Genomic DNA, 6,025 nt, shown 5'->3' with positions numbered 1-6,025 from the left:
CTCAATTTCACTTACAAGGAAGATGTCTTGGGCCTGATGCACACAATTTTGCTGTACTGAAATAAAAGACTGTGTCAGTGTGGTGAGAGAGAAGAATCAGTCTCTAAGATAACCACATAAGCAGAAGAAAAAGGGATTACAAATGTGGATGTGATACAGAAGTTAGAATTCTTACACTAGTTATAAAAGATGCCATGAACTTATCTGTTAAAGCAGTTTCAAATAATCATCAAATAATAAACATCAAATAATGCAAAGATCTTATATATACCATCCCAATACTTTTTAAAATGAAGCATATTTATACAGATGTGTGCTCATGCTGTAACTCAACAGCTGACACTTTTGAACAGCTCTAGCATGACTACCCCACAACACAGTTCTTTTGTGAATAAATATTCAGATAAAGCACTGCAATCCTAAGCTTCCCTCTATAAATTGGTAATTCCTCAATAGAAACAAACCATTTTCTCATCAGACTTCTAGCTGCAATGCAACTGCATTTCTCTACATGCTCATTTTGGATGACAAAGTACTTACTTGTCACAGTAATGACCTGAATTAATTCAGGAAAGCAACTATCTCTTTTCAAACATGCCCATCCAGCAGATACACTGTTGTTTTTCCTCCCTACTGTTTAATAATTAAGTTTATGACTATATAGATATAGATATATATATATATATTTGGCGATAAAGTAATACATAAATTTAAACCCCCCAAGCAAATACTTTGGTTTTGAAGGTCAGCAGAAATAATGCTGCTCTCACTTGCATTCCAAACCCTGCAGCACTATGTGGATTGCCAGGGTCTCTGCCCCTGCGTTGCCTGTGCCCTCTCCTGGTGGCAGAGCAAACGTCACACAGGACACATGTGGTTACATCAAAACCTTCCCTGCACAACAAACGTTTCCTGATGCCAAGTGAAACAGCTTTTCACAGTAAACCAGACCAAGATTCCAAGACTGACAGCATTCCAAAAAGGTGACACAAAACGTGCCACTAGGCCTATAAGATCAGTGTTGAGCACACCCTTACAGCTCTGACCAAGATCAGTGCTCTGTGCTACCTGCTCAGCTTTTATAACCAAATTCCCAATGTCACACTGGGAAGCACAGGGGATCAATGCCCTCATTAATGGCAAGGCTCAGCTGACACAAAGATCTTCTGTTTGTCAAGCTAAGCTGGTTCCCAGCTGTAAGGAGCTTTGTTTCTGCAGATGAGAGGTACTGAGCCAGGTCAGGGTTGGCCCAGCTGCCAAGCAAATAAACCCTGCAAGAATCCAAAGTGACTACAGACCAAGCACTAAGCCTGAAACAGTGAGTTCTGCCAGATCTGAGCCAAGTGAGACATATGTGCACAAGAGACTCATTTGAGAAGGGCAATACAGGCACACTTCAATTCTGGCCAGGGCCAGCTCAGGCCAGAAGACCAATTACCTCAGAACCAGCTCAAGGCAAGTATTGCTGTACATTGCTGATCAAATCTAGCTCTGTGATTCCTTACTCTGCCTGATCTAAACAATGAAAGGGTCTGGAGGCCTCTAATTCGGTTTCACAGGAACCACTTACAGTACAGAACTACAAAGTAGTTCTATTATTACATGGGTTTTTTCCCCTATTCTCCAGCATATCCTAGTCACTATTATTCCAGCCAGTCAGATGGAATCTCAGCATGCTCTCTGAAATCTAGTAAGGCCATCCACTGGCGATGGAAAGTTGACTGTGTATTAATGGCAAGCACCATCATCTCTTCCTTCAATCATGTTCTACAATAAGAGTGAGTCACAGGCCTTTTGCAGACGGACTAGTTAAACACACCAGCTCCAAAAGAAGATTCTGGAACATGAAACCTCAGGACTGCCTTGCTGGAGTCACAGAGGGATTTCAGACACTTCTCCTTTCCTCAGCATTTTCAATTGCTAAGACCAAACAGCAGTACTCATCCAGGTTTAAGATGTCTGCGTTTAGTACATTTTATGTGAAACAATTCAGTGCTTGGACTGCAGTCTGAGATAAGAACCTAAAATTCTTTGTGACAATGATGAGGCCCCTTAGTGAGGCTCAGCATTTAATTTCTGTTCTTGCTCATTTTCTGCAGAAGGAGAATGATAGCACATTTATACTCAGCATCCCTGTGAGGAAAGGAAGTATTTAAATTAAATAAAGCACCCGAGTACTTTAGCAAAGAAAGTGGAAAGCTGAGAGGTCACACAAAGTTCTTGAGTGAATGAGTATTAATGATTATTTTGCTTTTTCATCTACAGATGCTTTCTTAGGTCACATAAACCTAAGAAATTCAAGACCTCATCTGAAAATAGGAAAAACAGAACCTTTAAGATGCATTTTGCAATCAAGAAACAAGGAGGAACGCAGACATCACGAATAAGCCATTGTCACAGCCAGTCTGCTGGCACTGCAGTCTGGGAGACTGGCTGGCAGTTGTATGGCACAGCTCAAAAGCCATCAGCCACCCCATGGGGAAGTGCAGCTTGTTGAGAAGCAAAAACTCATTCTGTTCAGTTTGGGCTTGACATATACATTACTTTCTACATTGCTTTATGTTCAAAAAAGTGAATGCACTTGCTTGAAACAACGAAGTCTTAAAAATCTCAAAGCAATAATTAGGAAACTTCCGTTTCTCCAGATTATCACTGATGGAATTAATTTTTGCTTATGAGTAAGCATCATCATTTGATGTCTCGGTTCATGCCTCACTTTTAAATGATTCTTCTCTTTATTCCTGTGGACAATTTATGCCAGTGTTTGCCTCTAGAGTTACTATATGCAATGTCACACGCAGTAAATCAGTATGTGATATTCCCATGAAAAGCACATGGTTTGTGTTACACCTGCATCACAACTCCTGCCAAGATATTACAGCCACTTGTACCAATATGGAAACCTAGATAAAATACATTAATTGTTTCTATCTACTTTGATTTTATAATTCTTGCTTCTGATGAAACTAAGCAAATGTTATTAAAAAAACCCCAAATGTTTGGGTTCATTATGGAAAGTGGTAGCAAGATTATAGATTTCACCTGCTCTTATGCAAACATAGGATGATGTGCAGTTCACTGAAATAATCTGAAATTTGCAAATCCTTAAGTCAGGCTGAACTCTGCTGAAAACAGATGCCTCGAGTCCATTCTTCTTGTGCATCAAACAGTGTAGGGTCATCCACCTGCTCCAAAGCAAAGTCACTTCAAAACCTTGTCAAACCACAGCAATGATGCTCTGCACACTTTCCACTGATATAAACACCAGGAACAGTACAAGGAAGACAAAAGTAGGACCTAGAGAGTTGTCAGTCTATATTTCCTTCCCCTTATACTCCAGGTTTCTTGTGAATTGCATGGATTTGGCTTTGTTTCTGGATGGTTATCAAATCCTGAGGCTTCTAGATACCAACATGATTTCCAGGGCATGTTGTTGTGTTGAAGAAATATTGAAGAAAACGAAGCAGCAGAATGTTGTGTTGGTTTCTGTCTTACAGATCAGCCAAAAGCAGCTGTTTTGCAGAGAGCAGGATCCGGCTTAAAGTGTCACTTATCACACGAATACAACGAATCATCCCTGCAAAATAAAGAACAAGAAGGAGATAAATGAAGAACCTCTGGCATGGTAATTCCAAATTTTCTGAACCGCTTTTGCCATCTGCAATTAATTTCTCCTCCTCAAAGAACTCTGCCTTGAGTATTAGTGCCACATACTGGAAATCAGGATAACATACTGACTTGAAAATATTTCATAACACAAAATGAAGGTGCACTGACTTTATGATGTATTGTTAATGAAACAGCAGGATTTATCTTTCTAATGCTAGCACCTATATGTTGTAGTTGTATTGTACTATAACTCATAAAAAGAATTTCTTAATTGCATGATAAAATTATGAAGTTTGCTCCTTAAAGAAACAGAGACTCAGATTGTGTGTCAAATTAAGCTCTTTGCCCTTGAGAGATAGTAAATCAAATCACCTCCTTGTACTGTCATAATTGCGCTTAAAAAAACCCATGCAAGTGGTTGTCCCTTGGAACTGCTGGATTTTACTACTTTTCCTATGTTTTGACACTCTCCCCCTAAAAGGGGGATTGCTGTTCACCAGCCCAATGTTAACTGCAGCATCTTGGGAGCGGCAGTACAAACACACAATCTAAGGTGCTTTCCCCCTTCACCAGCGTAAAGTTTGCTGGGATTTGTAGTGATTAATTCGATTCTCAACAGCTTTACAAAGCTTATTTATTCAGCTTCCAGAACAAAACTACTGGGTACACCAAATGTCAGTTTTATCTCTCTCTTTACCTCCCTGATAAAATTCAGTGTAAGTAGGGAGGTATAACAGAAGCTTAAGTCACAACTTAGGAAAAAACCTCAGAGTTCTGTAGGAAGTTCTGAACTCCCTATACAAATAAGATAAAGTGAGCTCAGACCAGTAGTTTTTGTTTTATGGTGAAAATACAACACTTCTTTTTATAATTTATAGTCCTATAATTAGGTGCTACTAAGATTGCTCATTACGCTATCCAAAACTTCATAGTCAAATGTAAATGTAATAAATAAAATATTCTATTAAGCATGCTAAACCTAATCACTTGAAGATCCTTGCTGCAGTATTACAAAAATAAGCTACATATCTTACGTAAACTTTAAAAGCTCACACAGCTTTCCATTCCCTCCAAAAAACCCCACCTCATATAAAAATTAAAAAAGGTCCACCCCAGGAACACTTGCCCTTTAAGCCAATTCCCCTGTTCTCCCGTTAAAATTTTAGTCTTCTCTAATGCTAACTACTGGTTACGGCCTGAGGTCTTTCTTTTGTTTTAATTCCTACAGCTTTATAGGTACCCATCTCTGGCTGTTCTGGCTGAACACCAGGTTTGGCTGAGCACCCCAACACCAAACAAGGTGATGTGAAATCCTAACTACAAGTTCAGCTGTAAAACTGGCAGCTGAACTGCCCAGCTCTGCAGACACACCAGCCTCGGCGACCAAGGGCTCTGCCCCAAGCAAGAAAGGAGCAACACGAGGCAGGGATATCAAGATAGGCTTCAAAAGCTTTTTATTCTCAGTGGTAGAGTCCAACAGAACAGTGGCAGCAGCAGGGGAATCACAGAATCAGTTAGGTTGGCAAAGATCTCTTGAGATCATCGAGTCCAACCTGTGCCTGGCAGTTTGAGACTATATCCTCTTGTCCAGTCGCTGGTTGCCCGGGAGCAGAGCCTGACCCCACCCGGTTACAGCCTCCTCTCAGGTAGGACTCGGGGAGGGCCCGGTTGCAGCAGCTCCCTTCCACAGTCCCGATGCTCTGGAGTCATCCCAGTCCGCATGTGGCAGCAAGTTCACCCTGCGAGCCCTCAGGATTCACAAGCTGCCTCTCCCCGCTCCAGCAAACCCAGCAGCCTTCCCTGTGTCCACTTCTGGGCTCCTCACTACAAGAGGACATGGAGCTCCTGCAACCGGTCCAGCGGAGGGCAACGAGAATGATTAAGGGACTGGAGCATTTCATGAGGAAAGGCTGAAGGAGCAGAGCTTGTTCAGCCTCGGGAAGAGGTGACCTCGGTAATGTGTACACATGTCTGCAGGGAGGTGTCAGAGGCCCTTCTCGGTGGTGCCGAGCAATAGAACAAGAGGCAACAGGCAGAAACTGATGCACAAGAAGTTCCACCTGAACATGAGAAAGAACTTTCCTGTGCAGTGACCGCGCACTGGAACAGACTGCCCAGAGAAGATGTGGAGTCGCCCTTACTGGTGATACCCCAGAACCGTGGGGACGCAATCCTGTGCCACGTGCTCTGGGACGGCCCTGCTGGAGCTGGGAAGTAGAACCAGATGATCCACTGTGGTCCCTTCCAATCTAGCCCATTCTGTGATTCCTCTCACGGTGCCCACCTCACCTGCCCCGCGCCTCTCACCTCCCGTGTCCCATCCCGTCCCGTCCCCTCCCGCCGCCGCTCCCCTCACACCGCCCCCCCACCCTGCGCTCCCTCGACTGCCCGCCCTCCGCGTCCCGCCTCAGGATTG

The 6,025-nt window shown here is 42.8% G+C and overlaps 1 long non-coding RNA gene across 1 annotated transcript; it reads right to left on the bottom strand.

The window, feature by feature from the left end:
• Positions 1-2,712: 2,712 nt before the first annotated feature.
• LOC121671243 lies at positions 2,713-5,925 on the bottom strand. The gene is made up of 2 exons (XR_006018446.1): positions 5,163-5,925; positions 2,713-3,577 (listed from the first exon to the last, which is right to left on the bottom strand). It is a non-coding gene; the product is annotated as an uncharacterized LOC121671243 (long non-coding RNA).
• Positions 5,926-6,025: the final 100 nt, after the last annotated feature.

Source organism: Corvus kubaryi, unplaced genomic scaffold (genome assembly GCF_017639235.1).
Source record: "Corvus kubaryi isolate FWS band 111438036 unplaced genomic scaffold, C.kubaryi_AGA036_p1.0 37397, whole genome shotgun sequence".
NCBI classification, from domain to species: Eukaryota; Metazoa; Chordata; class Aves; order Passeriformes; family Corvidae; genus Corvus; species Corvus kubaryi.
The sequence above is the reverse complement of the archived record's forward strand: the minus strand, read 5'-3'. Positions and strand labels throughout refer to the sequence as shown.